The sequence below is a fragment of the Penaeus monodon genome, chromosome 22 (genome assembly GCF_015228065.2).
Source record: "Penaeus monodon isolate SGIC_2016 chromosome 22, NSTDA_Pmon_1, whole genome shotgun sequence".
In the NCBI taxonomy this organism is placed as follows: domain Eukaryota; kingdom Metazoa; phylum Arthropoda; class Malacostraca; order Decapoda; family Penaeidae; genus Penaeus; species Penaeus monodon.
Window position 1 is genome coordinate 19,836,783 of NC_051407.1, and position 232 is coordinate 19,837,014.

At 37.1% G+C, this 232-nt stretch overlaps 1 protein-coding gene across 1 annotated transcript in view; it reads right to left on the minus strand.

The window, feature by feature from the left end:
- LOC119586974 (SUN domain-containing protein 2-like) overlaps positions 1 to 232 on the minus strand; it is a gene marked incomplete at its 3' end in the record, with an annotated part of 101,773 nt that overhangs the window by 85,994 nt on the left and 15,547 nt on the right.

A 232-nucleotide genomic window follows, 5' to 3' on the forward strand; every position in this document is an offset into this window, starting at 1 on the left:
AATGCGACTTAATCTTCGCTTCTAAGATATGTCAGTGTACTTAGGTGACTGTCGTGATTAGTTAATGGTCAGGGTACACGTGTGTAAATAACAGGTAAGCTGTATGGGTTGCGTGGGGTATGCATATAGTGTTATAGACTTCATGAACTGGTGTGTTGTATGTTTGCGTAATCTAATTTTTGTTCGCTGAAAAGATGAAACATGTGGATTTCGTTGCTTAATTTTATATATG